We start from the raw sequence: 19,664 nt of genomic DNA, 5'->3' as shown, positions 1-19,664 counted from the left end.
TTAATATTCTGTAAATTTAACCAATTTTTGAATAAAATTTTTTTGATATATCTTAGAACTCTGAATTACATTGGAAATACAAAAACTTGGAAAAAATGAAAAAATCTTAAAAGGGAAAGATATAAGTAAAAATATAACAGATGTAATTATGAAACTTTAAACCGACTAATTTTTCTTGTATTAAAAAATTGCGATTAATGTTTTTAAATTTCTTTTAAACATTAATACAGAAAAAAGTTATTTTCCAAATAAAAAAAATTATTATTTCTAAAAACAACTTAAAATGTTTTTGATATTTACGTTGATTGTCATGATGAAACTTTCACGAATTGTTAAACTAATTTTAATTTAATTACATTATTCTGACAACCAAACTTAAACTATTCAAGGGAGTTTTTAAAAAAACTTAAATCTTTTTTTACATATATACAATATTTAGCCAATTTAGAAGTTTCTATTTACATCTGTTGTCATTTTCTCTAAAACTTTCCTATTCGAGATGTTTGGCACTTTGCCACTAGGATAGCAGATTATCAAAAAAGTTTAACAGAGCAATCAACACCTTTCCGAATGTCGTGGCTTCACCAGAGCTATTGAACGGAAAATTCAGGAGCCCTGTTGTACAATGCAAAAAATCATGATCCTGGAAGCCATGTGCATCAACAAGTTGAAGCCTGCAACAAATCCACGCGACAATTATCTGGGCTGGAAAAAAGTGCTAAAATATTAGTTCAGACCAGAATCTTGAACCAACTATGACAACACTATGCTGATAGAAAATTTTTTGTGTACGGCAAAAATTTTCAAAACAAATACATTTGGATTCTAAGGTTTGGCACAAAATTCAGAATTACAACAGAAATACAAAAACATGGCAAAAATTGAAAAATCCAGAAAAAAATATCATATAAAAAATATAAAAGATTTGAATATGAAGTTCTAAATAACCTTAATATACTGTAAATTTAACAAATTTTGGAATAAAATTTTTTTGATATATCTTAGAACTCTGAATTACCTTGGAAATACAAAAACTTGGAAAACATGAAAAAATCTTAGAAGGGAAAGATATAAGTAAAAAATATAACAGATGTAATTATGAAATTTTAAACAGACTAATTTTTTTGTATTAAAAAATTGCGATTAATGTTTTTGAAATTTTTTTAAACATTAATACAGAAAATAGTTATTTTCCAAATAAAAAATAATTATTATTTCTAAAAACAACTTAAAAGGTTTTTGATATTTACGTTGATTATCATGATGAAACTTTCACGAATTGCCAAAATAATTTTAATTTAATTACATTATTCTGACAACCGAACTTAAACTATTCAAGGAATTTTTTAAAAACTTTAACCTTTTTTTACATATATACAATAATTAGCCTATTTAGAAGTTCCTATTTACATCTGTTGTCATTTTCTCTAAAACTTTCCTATTCGAGATGTTTGGCAATTTGCCACTAGGATAGCAGAATATCAAAAAAGTTTAACAGAGCAATCTACACCGTTCCGAATGTTGTGGCTTCACCAGAACTATTGAATGGAAATTTCAGGAGGCCTGTTGTACAATGCAAAAAATCATGATCTTGGAAGCCATGTGCATCAGCAAGTTGAAGCCTGCAACAAATCCACGCGACCATTATCTGGGCTGGGAGAATGCGCTAAAATTTTAGTTCAAACCAGATTTTTGAACCAACTATGACAACACTATGCTGATAGAAAATTTTTTGTGTACGGCAAAAATTTTCAAAAGAAATACAATTGGATTCTAGGTTTTGGGACAAGATTCAAAATTACACCAGAAATAGAAAAAAATGGCAAGAATTGAAAAATCCAGAAACAAATATCATATAAAAAATATAAAAGATTTGAATATGAAGTTCTAAATAACCTTAATATTTTGTAAATTTAACAAATTTTTGAATAAAATTTTTTTGATATATCTTAGAACTCTGAATTACCTTGGAAATACAAAAACTTGGAAAACATGAAAAAATCTTAAAAGGGAAAGATATAAGTAAAAAATATAACAGATGTAATTATGAAATTTTAAACAGACTATTTTTTTGTATTAAGAAATTGCGATTAATGTTTTTAAAAATTTTTTAAACATTAATACAGAAAAAAGTTATTTTCCAAATAAAAAAATAATTATTATTTCTAAAAACAACTTAAAAGGTTTTTTGATATTTACAAATTTTTAAAAAAAACTTTAACCTTTTTTAGATATATACAATAATTAGCCTATTTAGAAGTTCCTATTTACATCTGTTGTCATTTTCTCTAAAACTTTCCTATTCGAGATGTTTGGCACTTTGCCACTAGGATAGCAGATTATCAAAAAACTTTAACAGAGCAATCAACACCTTTCCGAATGTTGTGGTTTCACCAGAGCTATTGAACGGAAAATTCAGGAGCCCTGTTGTACAATGCAAAAAATCATGATCCTGGAAGCCATGTGCATTAACAAGTTGAAGCCTGCAACAAATACACGCGACAATTATCTGGGCTGGGAAAAAGTGCTAATATATTAGTTCAGACCAGAATCTTGAACCAACTATGACAACACTATGCTGATAGAAAATTTTTTATGTACGGCAAAAATTTTCAAAACAAATACAATTGGATTCTAAGGTTTGGCACAAGATTCAGAATTACACCAGAAATACAAAAACATGGCAAAAATTGAAAAATCTTGAAAAAAATATCATTTAAAAATTATAAAAGGTTTGAATATGAAAATCTAAATAACCTTAATATTCTGTAAATTTAACAAACTTTTGAATAAAATTCTTTTGATATGTCTTAGAACTCTGAATTACCTTGGAAATACAAAACTTGGAAAAAAATGAAAAATCTTAAAAGGGAAAGATATAAGTAAAATATATAACAGATATAATTATGAAATTTAAAACAGACTAATTTTTTTTGTATTAAAAAATTGCTATTAATGTTTTTAAAATTTTTTTAAACATTAATACAGAAAAAATTTATTTTCCAAATAAAAAAATAATTATTATTTCTAAAAACAACTTAAAAGGTTTTTTGATACTTGCGTTGAATATCATGATGAAATTTCCACGAATTGTTAAATTAATTTTAATTTAATTACATTATTCTGACAACCGAACTTAAACTATTCAAGGGATTTTTTAAAAACTTTAACCTTTTTTACATATATACAATAATTAGCCTATTTAGAAGTTCCTATTTACATCTGTTGTCATTTTCTCTAAAACTTTCCTATTCGAGATGTTTGGCACTTTGCCACTAGGATAGCAGAATATCAAAAAAGTTTAACAGAGCAATCGACACCTTTCCGGTTATGTTGTGGCTTCACCAGAGCTATTGAACGGAAAATTCAGGAGCCCTGTTGTACAATGCAAAAAATCATGATCCTGGAAGCCATGTGCATCAACAAGTTGAAGCCTTAAACAAATCCATGCGACAATTATCTGGGCTGGTAAAAAGAGCTAAAATATTAGTTCAAACCAGGATTTTGAACCAAGTATGACAACACTATGCTGATAGAAAATTTTTTGTGTACGGCAAAAATTTTCAAAACAAATACAATTGGATTCTAAGGTTTGGCACAAGATTCAGAATTACACCAGAAATACAAAAACATGGCAAAAATTGAAAAATCTTGAAAAAAATATCATTTAAAAATTATAAAAGATTTGAATATGAAAATCTAAATAACCTTAATATTCTGTAAATTTAACAAATTTTTGAATAAAATTCTTTTGATATGTCTTAGAACTCTGAATTACCTTGGAAATACAAAAACTTGGAAAAAAATGAAAAAATCTTAAAAGGGAAAGATATAAGTAAAATATATAACAGAAGTAATTATGAAATTTAAAACAGAATAATTTTTTTTGTATTAAAAAATTGCGATTAATGTTTATAAAATTTTTCTAAACGTTAATACAGAAAAAATTTATTTTCCAAATAAAAAATAATTATTATTTCTAAAAACAACTTAAAAAGTTTTTTGATACTTACGTTGAATATCATGATGAAAATTCCACGAATTGTTAAATTAATTTTAATTTAATTACATTATTCTGACAACCGAACTTAAACTATTCAAGGGATTTTTTAAAAACTTTAACCTTTTTTACATATATACAATAATTAGCCTATTTAGAAGTTCCTATTTACATCTGTTGTCCTTTTCTCTAAAACTTTCTTATTCGAGATGTTTGGCACTTTGCAACTAGGATAGCAGAATATCAAAAAAATTTAACAGAGCAGTCAACACCTTTCCGAATGTTGTGGCTTCACCAGAGCTATTGAACGGAAAACTGAGGAGCCCTGTTGTACAATGCAAAAAATCATGATCCTGGAAGCCATGTGCATCAACAAGTTGAAGCCTGCAACAAATCCACGCGACGATTATCTGGGCTGGTAAAAAGCGCTAAAATATTAGTTCAAACCAGAATTTAGAACCAACTATGATAACAATATGCTGATACTGATAGAAAATTTTTTGTGTACGGCAAAAATTTTCAAAACAAATACAATGGGATTCTAAGGTTTGGCACAAGATTCAGAATTACACCAGAAATACAAAAACATGGCAAGAATTGAAAAATCCAGAAAAATATCATGTAAAAATTATAAAAGATTTGAATATGAAGTTCTAAATAACCTTAATATTCTGTAAATTTAACAAATTTTTGAATAAAATTTTTTTGATATATCTTAGAACTCTGAATTACCTTGGAAATACAAAAACTTGGAAAAAATGAAAAAATCTTAAAAGGGAAAGATATAAGTAAAAAATATAACAGATGTAATTATGAAAATTTAAACCGACTAATTTTTTTGTATTAAAAAATTGCGATTAATGTTTTTAAAATTTTTTTAAACATTAATACAGAAAAAAGTTATTTTCCAAATAAAAAAATAATTATTATTTCTAAAAACAACTTAAAAGGTTTTTGATATTTACGTTGATTATCATGATGAAACTTTCACGAATTGTTAAATTAATTTTAATTTAATTACATCATTCTGACAGCCGAACTTAAACCATTCAAGGGATTTTTTTAAAAAATTTTAACCTTTTTTACATATATACAATAATTAGCCTATTTAGAAGTTCCTATTTACATCTGTTGTCATTTTCTCTAAAACTTTCCTATTCGAGATGTTTGGCACTTTGCCACTAGGATAGCAGAATATCAAAAAAGTTTAACAGAGCAATCGACACCTTTCCGGTTATGTTGTGGCTTCACCAGAGCTATTGAACGGAAAATTCAGGAGCCCTGTTGTACAATGCAAAAAATCATGATCCTGGAAGCCATGTGCATCAACAAGTTGAAGCCTGCAACAAATCCACGCGACAATTATCTGGGCTGGGAAAAAGCGCTAAAATATTAGTTGAAACCAGAATTTTGAACCAACTATGACAACACTATGCTGATAGAAAATTTTTTGTGTACGGCAAAAATTTTCAAAGCAAATACAATTGGATTCTAAGGTTTGACACAAGATTCAGAATTACACCAGAAATACAAAAACATGGCAAGAATTGAAAAATCCAGAAAAAAATATCATTTAAAAATTATAAAAGAGTTGAATATGAAAATCTAAATAACCTTAATATTCTGTAAATTTAACAAATTTTTGAATAAAATTTTTTTGATATATCTTAGAACTCTGAATTACCTTGGAAATACAAAAACTTGGAAAAAATGAAAAAATCTTAAAAGGGAAAGATATAAGTAAAAAATATAACAGATGTAATTATGAAAATTTAAACCGACTAATTTTTTTGTATTAAAAAATTGCGATTAATGTTTTTAAAATTTTTTTAAACATTAATACAGAAAAAAGTTATTTTCCAAATAAAAAAATAATTATTATTTCTAAAAACAACTTAAAAGAATTTTGATATCTACGTTGATTATCGTGATGAAACTTTCACGAATTGTTAATTTAATTTTAATTTAATTTTATTATTCTAAAAACCGAACTTAAACTATTCAAGGGATTTGTTAAACACTTTAAACTTTTTTATATATATACAATAATTAGCCTATTTAGAAGTTCCTATTTACATCTGTTGTCATTTTCTCTAAAACTTACCTATTCGAGATGTTTGGCACTTTGCACTAGGGTAGCAGAATATCAAAAAAGTTTAACAGAGCAATCAACACCTTTCCGTATGTTGTGGCTTCACCAGAGCTATTGAACGGAAAATTCAGGAGCCCTGTTGTACAATGCAAAAAATCACGATCCTGGAAGCCATGTGCATCAACATGTTGAAGTCTGCAATAAATCCACGCGACAATTATCGGGGCTGGGAAAAAGTGCTAAAATATTAGTTCAAACCAGAATTTTGAACCAACAATGACAACACTATGCTGATAGATATTTTTTTGTGTACGGCAAAAATTTTCAAAACAAATACAATTGGATTCTAAGGTTTGGCACAAGATTCAGAATTACACCAGAAATATAAAAACATCGCAAGAATTGATAAATCCAGAAAAAAATATCATCTAAAAACTACAACAGATTTAAATATGAAGTTCTAAAAAACCTTAATATTGTGTAAATTTATCAAATTTTGGAAAAATTTTTTTTGATATATCTTGGAACTAATATTGAACGAAATGATTTGTCAATTGCAAATTAATCACAAACGTTTTCGAACTTTATCTTCATTTTCAGGTTAAAGCTGTTTAGTTTTGTCTGAGATCACAATTATAACAATAATAGAAAATACCTAAAAAAAATTTTATAGGGAAATATTTACATGCACAAAAAGTATAGCTTTTATGCAACACTTACTCAACTGCTTTGTTTTTCTTTAAATTTGTTCTCCGCAATTTTGTTTTTTTGTGGCATTTTTGCATTTGAGGGTAATTCTAATTTTTGGCCTAACCCTATGCATCCTTGTGTAAGAGTTTTGCAAATATTGTTTGTCGGGCAAAAAATTTTTTGGTTCTCTAAAATTTGGTCAAAATTATGACATCAACTAATCTTTCGGCTTCAGTTCTCGCCCCCGTTACTAATTAATATTATAATAACAAATAAAAAGTTAAGCAGGTGTAATTATTAAGTAAACAGTTTAATGAACTATATACTAAATCAATGAATGATAATAAAAAGATAATGATTAATGTAATGAATTAGTTAAGGTATATAAAGAATATAAGAGGGATCGGCGAAGTCGCAACTCCGTTGATAAGAAAAGTAAATTGAGTATTTTTTTAAACTAAAGTTGTTAGTGTTTAGTTATAGTAGTATGTTTAGTAAAAATAATATTAGTATTAATATTTACCTTTAGACCTATATCTAAACTATATTATAATTATTTATAATATAGTTTGTTCCTAAATATAATCCTCTACCTTTCTGTACTTCTTTTATACCTTCACCAGTAGTTGCAAATTTAATTAAATCAGGTGTGGCTTATAAAGCAGCTCTTGGGTTTCACCTGCAGCTGCACTTCCTATTTTAATTGCTATTTCTAATGCTCTTAGTGGATCAACAGCAAATTTCTTTCCAAAGTTAACAGTAGCTTTACCAACACTTTTAAAGAAAGCTTTCAATCCCTCAGATTCTATTGTTGCATCACTGACAACCATTGACGTATTTCTTCTACACATAGCACATGATCCCTTTAACGTCTTAGTTCCTTTAGCTGTGACAACCCCTCGAATATTTTTACCACCACTATAATGTCTACCACCAACACAATATGAATTAGTTTTAAACTTTTTAAAGTTACACATATTTATATATACAAAAAATGGAAGTCAAAAAAATAATCCCTTTGCTGTTAAGCCGCCACCTAAGCCTAAGACTAAACCCAAGACTAATTGGAAGCTGAAGGACTGTCTTCACACTAATACCCTTTCTAGTTATTACTAATACATTACATATAACATCTGCAATTGCAACACTAAATTCCAAATTAAGTTGTATTGGTTGTGGAACTATATGATCATATTGATATCCAGTATCAAATACATATATTCTTTGACTACATTTGAATGTTCTCTGACTTATATGTAGTTTAATATATTGAGGTAATCCATTATAATCTTCATTATATTTAACAATCTCTTTAAAAGGCTCATTATAATTATTAGTACCATAATCAAAATTCATTTTATCCTCGGGATAAAACTCGTTACCAATCTTACAATAACATTCAGTAACATTCATTATATCAAATGTACTTGCACAACGAGTTTGTTCATTAACATTATTATTTTCAAAACCAATTTTTATATTTTGTGGTCTTTCCATACCACTTTTTATACCTAGGTCAAAAAAAATTAGTAGCATTGGGCACATTCTTATAAAATGTCCTTCTTTCATTATAACTAAAATCATAATTATTCTTTTTATTTATTCTTTTCTGTCCAATAATTCTATTTTCAATCCTAGGATCAATACTAGGTACACACCACGATATATCTCTTATTTCTATATTACAATCTTTAGCTGCAGCACCAGCATTAACTCTAAATAGAGCTCTATCATTATTATTTCTTTTTAATATTACTTTAAATCCTATACATATGACCTATTTGTGCAGCAGCATGATCACCTTTAAGTTGACTATCTCCATTACCTTGATTTCTAACAAAATCACTCTCACATTCATCATCAGTACTAGTTAATAACTTATACATAACTAGATTAGGATGAAAATGATCTTAATATTCAATAGTCATACTACCACTTGTTTCAAGCTTAACCGAACTAAATAATACAATCATACCATATTTAATTATTCTGATATTAGCAATATTAGCAAATACACCACCACCATTTTCTGATACAACAAACTCTATCTCTAGATATGAATCGTGTATATTTAAATGATTCTCTTCTCTATTGAGAATGATATTAATATTAGCATTAACCGTATTCATTGTTGCTAGATTATTTAGTTTATAGTTTATAATCTTACTTTTTTGTATAACATTTTTATAACCAAATTAAAGTCCATTTTTATGAGTGAAAAAGTGACTGACAATTTAATTCTATATGAACTACAAAAGACACATGAAGCTCTAACTACAACTAAAGAAGAACACATATTTAACTTTAGAAAGATAAAACCAACAGAAAAGTTTAATTTTAGTGAACCTATTCTTAATAAAACAAAGTTAGGTTTAATTTGATTATCGGTTTATAACTCAGTGTTTAATGTGAATAGAAGGAATAATCAATTTTTATATGCTAGTACGGTTATCGACAACCATGGTGCTTTGGCAAAACCTCTTATCTTAAATTTTATCTCAGTGCTTAATTATAATTATAAAGGAAAGCCATCGTTATATTCAACTATTTCACCAGATGCATATGAATCAACTGAAATAGCAGAATTAATAAAAGAAGAAACTGAGTGTAATGTTATAATAGAACCCGATAAGAATACAATGAAATGTATAATGGAAATCAAACAAGGTGCACTTAGCTTTGATGTAGAAAACTTAAAAACCCCATTACTAGGATTTTGAAAAAAAGTTTATAAACAAGGTAAATATACATCTCAAATATTTAATGATATTATGGGTTTTAGTACCATTAAAATCCACTGTAATGTTATATCCGGTTTCAAAGATAATGATAAAAACACAGTCATGATATATACTTTTACTCTAACAGAACTACCGGGTTACTTGATAAATATTATACCAAATAATATCTTGTATCAAAATGTAACAAAGGATAGAATAGAATATATTGAATTTCATTTAAAGATGAGCATGAAACTCCAATTGATTTCAATGGTGATGTGTTGAGTTTTACTTTACATTTGATTTATAATTAGACTTAGTCATGGACTTAGACTTAGACCTAGTCATAGTCATAGTCTTAGTCATTGTCATAGACTTAATCATAGACTTATACTTACTCGTAGACTTACATTTAGACTTAGACTTAGTCATAGTTATAGACTTAGACTTAGATTTACTCATAAATATTATTAAACTATAAAACTCTCCAATACCAATTAATTCATAGTTTTCCACTAAAATTTCTGTTTTTGGATTTATCAATGACGATGTGACTATAAGGCTCTTCCAATACCTCTTCACACAATCATCATATCTAAGTTCTGCTCTATTAAAGAAATCATGATATATAGCCGTGGTAGCTCTACCTCTTTGTTCAAAGAAAATAAATAGATTAAAATTCTCTCTTACATTCTGTCTATCGGCCGAGATTTTATTTCGTTTAAGATATATCATATTACAAATACTATGTCTACCTCTACAAAAGCATTCATTAAAAACCGGTTCCCTTCCCCCAACATAATCAATTATCATTACCTTCTTTATATCTTTCGGTAGTTGATCGGGAGAGGGTAAAACATTTTTTTAAATCAACACTATGTCTTCACACTTTAAATCTTCATATTGATCACCAGTAGGGCCAATTATATATCACTTTTCAAATTTTTTACTACTCAAAAATTTATTGTTTAATAAAAATGTTTTTCCGCACTCACTAGGACCAGCTATTGCACATCTGAAGCTTTCTGGGAATGAGGCATTGACAATTATATTATCATTGTCTAGCCATGATTGTAGACTCCCATTAGCATCGATCTGCGAAGCAGTTCCACTGATAAACCTTTGGTCATTCCCTGCCATCTGCGAAGGTGATACTCTACTGCGAGGTTTTACCAGAGGGGGTTTTTCTCTAAATAGATAGATATCATTTTCATCTTCACTATCAATGTCATTATCTTTACAACATTCATCATACTTTCCTGTATATTTACATTGATTAACTAGAATAATCAAAGCACTCTTTATTCTAAATTTTTTATCAATAAGATAGATCATGTATAAACAATAAGCCCCACAAAAAGATTCGTCATATTCTTGTATTTTCTCATTAGAGCCTAGATCAACATATTCTTCTAAAAAAGGGGGGGTCTCTACATCAAAACTATAAAAGTAATCCGCAGCCCACCTTCTCTTCTTATAACTAAAACAGAATGAGTACCATCAGTTGGATATAGATTTAAAAAATTTTGAATTCAGGATTGGCAACACTATCTAGTTTCCGATCTCTCATTATTAATTCTATTGGAGTTATATCTTTACCTATATCCTCTATTCTCATATTACTCGTAGCTTTATTATCAATACCAAATTTATTATTGAATTCCCTAAATGATGGAATAAGCGTTTTTATATGATAAAAAATGAAGAGGGTTAGTGTAATTACAATATTTATTTGCATAATTATGTTAATATACAATACCGAGTAAATATACAAAACTAGAAGAAAGCTTTGTTAGATTTATAAATAAAAGTCTAGTGAGATTTGAATATGAAAAGTTACCATTACATAGTATAGTTTATTGTGGTACTGGTACAGGCAAGACTTATTTCATTGGACAATACTTGAAGTTGTATCAGCAAAGCTGCTCCGCAGATCAGGAACAGGAGCATGAACAGGAACAGGAACAAGATCTATAATCATAGAATGTAAAGATTAAAAATATTGGATCAATCCGGAACCTGGAAAGCCGTATAGAGGTTTCAATATGTGTGATATAAATATGATCACATAAAAAATATGCATATATTTCAAAATAGTGTAATTGTTCTTGATGATATGGGTTATAAGTTAAATAAAGATATAGGTTATTATTTAGCAGAAGGAAGACATCAAAATAATCAAATGATTGTAATGTGTCATAAACCGGCCCATATAATTAATACAGCAAGAATGAGTTCTGATACTTTTTATTTAACAACTTATAATGGGGCGGATCTATTTAAAAATTTTAATGAAATCTAAAAATTTGAACCTTAGTTCTATGAAATAATTAATAAGTTAAATAGTAACTACTATAATTTTACAGATGGAATGTCTGATGAACTTTGTTATGGTGTGATTAAATGAAATAAGAAAGAGAAAATTTTATTTCTTTTGATAGAAATAGAACTCTGATTTATGACTCGAGAGTTGATTTCTTAGACTTAAAAGCTCTTAGTTTAAAAGATGAATTAGAAAGAGATGAGATAAATAAATTTATAGATTATATAAAACCACTAATGAATAATGCTACAGATAGAAATAATATTGCTATAAATAATTATCAGTTCTACTTTAATAAACTTCTTAAATCAAGAGTTTTTAAAATTCAGAAAGATGTTCTGACTAAAGAAACAATTATACCTAATGCTTTAATAGTAGTGTCATACTTGCGAAATTGCAGGTACAAGGTTCAAGTTATATAATTATATATCTCCTGAAACAACATTAAAAACTGCGGGGCTTGTAGCAGCGGGTGCAAGCAGTATAAAAAGTAGAACAGATAATTTAATCAATTATGGTAATGTGACTTCCTTTGAATATATGAATGAAGAGACTGGTACTTTAAACAAAAAGGGTTTGGAAGATTTATATGATCTATACAAAAATATTTAAAAATTTAGAGATGAAATTATAAATTTCGCTGGGGACAAAGCCGGATTGAGTAGTGAAAAGATTTTAGATAAAAGGTTTAACTATAATACTCTTAATAAGTTAGGTAAGGAAATTTTAGCTTGGTTTGCCTGCTCTATAGATTGTACTATAGCTTTAATTGATATTTTGGTTAGTTTTAAGTTGGAATTGTAAAAAAAAACTATTTGGATTTTTGGTTAGTTTTTAATAATGGTTACAGAATGTTTAGAGTGTAATTATAAATGCGGAACTTCTTTTACTTTAGCTTTTCATTATAAAATAGAATATAGGGATAAAATTAGTAGGTGTGCATGTTGGGATGAATAATTGAGTGGAATTTGTATCAAGGAACTTGCTTCGCCAATCGGTGAAGCCGGAGTCTATTTGCGTAAAACAAACTGTTCTAGTTCTGGCTTAAAGTCTAGTTCTATTTCCAATTCTGGTTCTAATTCTAATTCTATTTCTAGTTCAAGCTCTAATTCTGTTTCTAGTTCTAGCTCTAGCTCTAATTCTAATCCTAATTATAGCCCCAAGCGTAACCCCGAGCTAACCCCAAGCCTAACCCCACATATACTAATATCAAACTTGATATGAAAAAAAAAGAAAATTGTAATAAATGTAGGGTTATAGAAATTAATATGTAAAGAATAAAATTGAAAAAAGGGCAATTGTGAATATTTTTCTTCTATTATTAGCTTTAGTGGGTTAAGGAGTCATATAGAAAATTCCCATAAGGTTATACTTCTGGCCAAAGGCATCAAAGAAGAGCCAGAGTGTTATAAGTACTTTATACTTTCCAAATTAAAAGCCAAAGCTACAGTTATGGACAAAATATTAGAAGAATAAAGTGATAAGCGCATATCCGCCTGCTTGCGTATAATTCTGAGTAGGAGGGAGTATGCGCATTTTTGCGCGTGCGCATGGCGTGCGTAACCATGCGGGTTGGGGCTTATTTTTGGTTAATTGGCCCATTTTCCGAATTCGAGAGTGTGAACGGACCTATTTTATTTTTTATTGCAAGTATAGTAGTTGATAAAACCGGGTCAAAGTTACCAGTACAATTTGGCTCATTTCCCCGAATACGGCTAGCTTGAGGGGAATGAGACAGATTGGGCTGGTGGCTGGAACCCCTGTTTTATCCACGACTTTCAGCTTCTTCGGGAATAGCAGAGAGTGTACAAAAATTTGTTACGTTTGTTTCGTCTTAGCTAAGCTTTTCTTTGCAATTCTGCGTCCAAATAAATCAAGACTCTTAGAACAACTACTGTTTTCATGCACTTTAAAATCAATGTCTTCGTCACTGTAAAAGACACCATGAAAGAAGAAGTTTCACTATCTGAATATTCATCAAAATGCACTGGAAAACTATATTCAGTAGGACATTTGCCTGATAACAAGCTAACGCTGGAGTATTTATAACAAAATTTTAATCAACTTTCAAAAGCAGTTGTCTAAAATTTAGTTTTTGTCTAGGTTTAAAATCATTTTTTACTTTGACAATTCTTTGAGACAATCACTTTTGAATTTTAAATGAGCGAAAAGAGATCGAAACAGTAGATTTATTCAAATTGTCCAGTGAAGCTAGAGCAAATTTGTTGAATATTTAGAATGATTTACTTCAAACAATTCGCTGAAGCAATAAAAGCTCCCTATTTTAAAAAAGAAATATGCGACAGAGAGATCAGAAGAAGGAGATATAGTCATTTTTTCTAGTTTTGCTTTAACGATTGCTGTTAAATACTTAGAGGCAAAATACTATTGGCAGTGGGGGTTACAATGTGGTTCTTTTCGGACAACACCTTGACACCACAAAAAATCTTTATATTACAAAATTAAAACTATTATAAGCGCAAACAAGCCCAGGGGAGATAAAATTACTTTATTTCTGAAAATGGTAAAGTGGTTATTATAGATCATTTACAGTTTATTTGTTAATCCATGCAAAATATTAAATTCATACAACTTCTCTATTAACGTTCGAGCAATTTATGTTAAATTTTTGAAGGATTTACTTCGGACAACTCCTTCACCTAATAAAATTTCCTGATCTGATTTTAAAAAAAAACGATGAAAACCGAAAAGAGATCAAAAACAGAATATGGAATATTTAACTATTTTTTATTGTGATGCTAGAAGGATTTTTCTTATTTATTGAGAGTTAAGTTTTTTTGGCAGTTTGGGATTACAATATGGTTCGCTTTGGACTACTCCCTGACCCAACAAAATTACCTTATACTTCAAAATCAAAACTCAAATAAGCGAAAAAGATAATAGCGACAGGGAGATATACCAATTTTCTTTCTAGAAAATCTGAGTGATCATCATGGCTAAGAAAGTTTGTGTGCATGGCAAATCGAAATCAAAACACCCACAAGAAGGATGCTCAGGTTAATACAAAAATCTGAATTACCTTTGAGATACAAAAACTTGGAAAAAATGAAAAAATCTTAGAAAGGAAAGATATAAATAAAAAAAACAGATACAATTATGGAATTTAAAATAGTGTAATTTTTTTTGTATTAAAAAATTGCCATTAATGTTCTTAAAAAGTTTTAAAAAACAAATATAGAAAAAAAAGTTATTTGCCACATAGAAAATAATTTTTATTTCTAAAAACACCTTAAAAGGTTTTTGATATTTACGTTGATTATCATGATGAAACTGTTTCACGAAATGTTAAATTAATTTAAATTTAATTACATTTTTCTGACAACCGAACTTAAACTATTCTAGGGATTTTTTAAAAGCTTGAACCTTTTTTACATATATACAATAATTAGCCTATTTGGAAATTTCTATTTACATCTGTTGTCATTTTCTCTAAAACTTACCTATTCGAGATGTTTGGCACTTTGCACTAGGATAGCAGAATATCAAAAAAGTTTAACAGAGCAATCAACACCTTTCCGTATGTTGTGGCTTCACCAGAGCTATTGAACGGAAAATTCAGGAGGCCTGTTGTACAATGCAAAAAATCATGATCCTGGAGGCCATGTGCATCAGCGAGTTGAAGTCTGCAACAAATCCACGCGACAATTATCTGGGCTGGGAAAATGCGCTAAAATATTAGTTCAAACCAGAATTTTGAACCAACTATGACAACAATATGCTGATAGAAAATTTTTTGTGTACGGCGAAAAATTTTCAAAACAAAAACAATTGGATTCTAAGGTATACACAGAATTCAGAATTACACCAGAAATACAAAGTTATGGCAAGAATTGATAAATCCAGCAAAAAATATCATATAAAAATTACAACAGAATTGAATTTTAAATGAGCGAAAAGAGATCGAAACAGTAGATTTATTCAAATTGTCCAGTGAAGCTAGAGCAAATTTGTTGAATATTTAGAATGATTTACTTCGAACAATTCCCTGAAGCAATAAAAGCTCCCTATCTTAAAAAAGAAATATGCGACAGAGAGATCAGAAGAAGGAGATATAGTCATTTTTTCTAGTTTTGCTTTAACGATTGCTGTTAAATACTTAGAGGCAAAATACTATTGGCAGTGGGGGTTACAATGTGGTTCACTTCGGACAACACCTTGACCCCACAAAAAATCTTTATATTACAAAATTAAAACTATTATAAGCGCAAACAAGCCCAGGGGAGATAAAATTACTTTATTTCTGAAAAGAGTAAAGTGGTTATTATAGATCATTTACAGTTTATTTGTTAATCCATGCAAAATATTAAATTCATACACCTTCTCTATTAACGTTCGAGCAATTTATGTTAAATTTCTGAAAGATTTACTTCAGACAACTCCTTCACCTAATAAAATTTCCTGATCTGATTTTAAAAAAAACAATGAAAGCCGAAAAGAGATCAAAAACAGAATATTTAACTATTTTTTATTGTGATGCTAGAATGATTTTTCTTATTTATTGAGAGTTAAGTTTTTTTGGCAGTTTGGGATTACAATATGGTTCGCTTTGGACTACTCCCTGACCCAACAAAATTAGCTTATACTTCAAAATCAAAACTCAAATAAGCGAAAAAGATAATAGCGACAGGGAGATATACCAATTTTCTTTCTAGAAAATCTGAGTGATCATCATGGCTAAGAATGTTTGTGTGCATGGCAAATTGAAATCAAAACACCCACATGAGGGATGCTTAGGTTGGTACGAAAATCTGAATTAACTTGGAGATACCAAAACTTGGAAAAAATGAAAAAATCTTAAAAAGGAAAGATATAAATAAAAAAAACAGATACAATTATGGAATTTAAAATAGTGTAATTTTTTTTGAATTAAAAAATTGTCTTTAATGTTCTTAAAAATTTTTTAAAAAACTAATTTAGAGAAAAAAGTTATTTGCCAAGTAGAAAATAATTATTATTTCTAAAAACACCTTAAAAGGTTTTTGATTTTTACGTTGAGTATCATGATGAAACTGTTTCACGAATTGTTAATTTAATTTCAATTTAATTACATTTTTCTGACAACCCAACTTAAACTATTCTAGGGATTTTTTAAAAGCTTGAACCTTTTTTACATATATACAATAATTAGCCTATTTGGAAATTCCTATTTACATCTGTTGTCATTTTCTCTAAAACTTTCCTATTCGAGATGTTTGGCACTTTACCACTAGGATAGCAGAATATCAAATAAATTTAACAGAGCTATCAACACCTTTCCGATTGTTGTGGCTTCACCAGAGCTATTGAACGGAAAATTCAGGAGGCCTGTTTTACAATGCGAAAAATCATGATCCTGGAAGCCGTGTGCATCAGCGAGTTGAAGCCTGCAACAAATCCACGCTACAATTATCTGGGCTGGGAAAATGCGCTAAAATATTAGTTCAAACCAGAATTTTGAACCAACTATGACAACAATATGCTGATAGAAAATTTTTTGTGCACGGCGAAAAATTTTCAAAACAGAAACAATTGGATTCTAAGGTTTGACACAGAATTCAGATTTACACCAGAATTACAAAAACATGGCAAGAATTGATAAATTCAGAAAAAAATATCATATAAAAATTACAACAGATTTGAATATGAAGTTCTAAATAACCTTAATATTGTGTAAATTTATCAAATTTTTGAAAAGTTTTTTTTTTTGATATATCTTGGAACTGATATAGAACAAAATGATTTGTCAATTGCAAATGAATCAACAAACGTTTTCGAACTTTGCCTTCATTGTCAGGTTAAAGCTGTTTAGTTTTGTCTGAGATCAGAATTATAACAATAATAGAAAATATCTAAAAAAATTTTATAGGAAATATTTACTTGCACAAAGTATAGCTTTTATACAACACTTATACAACTGCTTTGTTTTTCTTTAAGTTTGTTCGCCGCATTTTTGTTTTTTGCGGCATTTTTGTATTTGAGGGTAATTCTGATTGTTGGCCTAGCCCTAAGCATCCTTTTGTAAGGGTTTTGCAAATCTTGTCTGGCAAAAAATTTTTTCTTCTCTATAGTTTGGTCAAATTTATGACATCAACTAATCTTTCGGCTTCAGTTCCCACCCCCGTTACTAATCGCTTGTTTTTAGCCCTGGCTCTAACTTGCTGATTTATACGGCCTGCATGTCATGTCTTTTTCTACTGAGCGAGAAGCATTTAGATTTTTTCCTTCAACGCTACTCGTTGAGCCACAAGAGTCAGCAGGTTTTTGAGCCGACGTTGAATCTTTCCTTTAATGTTCTGATATCCTAGTCGCTTCATGCCCGCTTCTCTGTCTAAATTGATGGATCCGCAAAACTTTTTAGTTCATCAGCCACGTGACATATTAAGGTCTTACCACACGTTGATTTCAGGGGGGAGGCAAGGTCTTAAATTTCTCGTTAATTTATAAGTATTTATAAGAATTTATAAGTAACAAAAATTTTTTCATTTTTTTCACTTTCCTTGTTTAAGGTTTCCTCTTTGATTTAGAAAAAATGTGGCTTTTTTATTGGATATTGTCTGAATTTTTTATGCTATTTTCCTGTATTAAATTGATTTTCACGGCCAGTTAATATCTCTTCTAAAACCTGGTTCACTTTTTTTGCAGATCATCCATCGATATGACATTTTTTTCCATAATTTTCCCAAATTTAATTAAAATGTTATGTCAGACCAAGGCAAATATAAGTTCGGTTTATCCTTCAATAATTTGCGAAACAGTTGCAATCTGACTATGATCTAATATTCGAGAACAATTGTTTTAGAGATAAAAATTGTTTTTTATTTGACATCTCCTTTTATTAAACATCATTTACTTGTTCATTTAGTCAACATATAGACTTTAAGGTAGGATTTGTTATGCTATTGACCGGTTACGATAGTCTCATTGCAAAACTATTTTATCTATTTTGTGGCTAAGTGTGGTCAGATTTAGTGGTCAGATAACGTGCAAGGTAATAACCACCCGGCGTGATAATTATATCAAAATGGGGGCTATAACTTTTTGGGTGTGCATCGAGAACGACTGTCAGGGTAACTATGTACGAGCATTTTGTGTTTGCTGTTTTTTTTTTGTTTTATGCCTGGGGTTGTACGACGCAGGGCGCACACCTTCATTATTTTGTAAATGGTCTATTATAAGACATCATTCACAAGTTGCAAATTAACAAAATCATTCCTAATGTCACATAAAAGAGAAATATTAGAGTCTGTCCGAGCTATGAATGTTAATTTGAGCTAAATCAATTAAATGAGCGATGTAGGGTTTCAAAAAAAAGTTACTTACGTCTTATCAAAACCTATCACAGTACCTAATACTCTAGAATCATCAATTATGTCCACTTCATTTCAGCCAAAAATGCTTTTTTTTGTTTAGGAAGATGTTCTTTTGTAATAACATGGCACTTAGTTAAGTTGTAACGTCAGTAGGACCATGTTTCTTCAACGAGTGAAAAAATGTGGAAATATTCATTTTTCATTAGATAATTTCCGGTAAGATAGCAGGCGATGTGCAATGCTTGTCTAGCGATGCAAAAAGTGATGTCTTATCCAAATTAAGTAAGCTGCGCATCAAAAGAAAAACACAGACACTGTGTGAGATCTTACGCAACAAGCATGCTATTAGTCAAAAAGCGGATCTTACGTACTCAAAATTTGAACTGATAGGACGTGAACTACTTTTCCAACCGTACATATTCGAAAAAATAAATGCATCGGAAGTTGAACGAGCAGCCATGAAAACAAGTGCTAGTCACTATTTCATTTACTTGACGCAGCCGAATGGTGGACATTACTAACAACAGTT

This window comes from Convolutriloba macropyga, chromosome 7 (genome assembly GCF_964194025.1).
Source record: "Convolutriloba macropyga chromosome 7, txConMacr16.3, whole genome shotgun sequence".
NCBI classification, from domain to species: Eukaryota; Metazoa; Xenacoelomorpha; order Acoela; family Convolutidae; genus Convolutriloba; species Convolutriloba macropyga.
This window is presented reverse-complemented; position numbering follows the sequence as displayed.